This window comes from Monopterus albus, unplaced genomic scaffold, assembly GCF_001952655.1.
Source record: "Monopterus albus unplaced genomic scaffold, M_albus_1.0 scaffold98.1, whole genome shotgun sequence".
Taxonomy (NCBI): Eukaryota; Metazoa; Chordata; class Actinopteri; order Synbranchiformes; family Synbranchidae; genus Monopterus; species Monopterus albus.
In genome coordinates, this window is record NW_018127978.1 from 1,716,955 (window position 1) to 1,717,584 (window position 630).

Consider the following 630-nt stretch of genomic DNA (forward strand, 5'->3'; position numbering starts at 1 on the left):
GAAAATTAAGATAAATTGAGACAAACCTGCCATAAGAGGCAGAAAAGATGCTTTGCCGCTAGTGCTCATGGCATGCAGAGCATGCACTCACAGAACGCTGGGGCTAACACCGCATGAGGCTTTGTTTGGCCGGCCGATGCCTTCGCCAGTGTACAGAGCAGTGAAGGGTCCATCTTTGGACATTTTGAGAAATGACATGAAGTCATATGTGAAGCAAATGACTAACATACACAGGAGTATCTCCTCCTGTGTTGTTTCTCTACAGGCTAGAGAGGTTCAGGAGGACAAACAGCCCAAAGTGAAACCAGGAGACTTACTTATGTTAAAGTGTTTAGGAGAAAGTGGGACTTTCCTTGAAGAGAAGGTCCATACGAGGTGGTCAGTGCAACTGCCCGTGCAGTGCAAGTGAATGGTTCACCTACGTGGTATCATCTAAACCAGTGGTCCCCAACCCCCGGGCCGCGGACCGGTACCGGTCCGTGGATCAACTGGTACCGGGCCGTACAAGAAATTATTAATTATTTCCGATTTATTTATTATCTGAGTCTGAACGATCTTTTATTTTGAAAAATGACCGCATTCTCTCGGTTACATCTCGGTCACTTGAGCGCCAAAACTGGCTTACTTGTG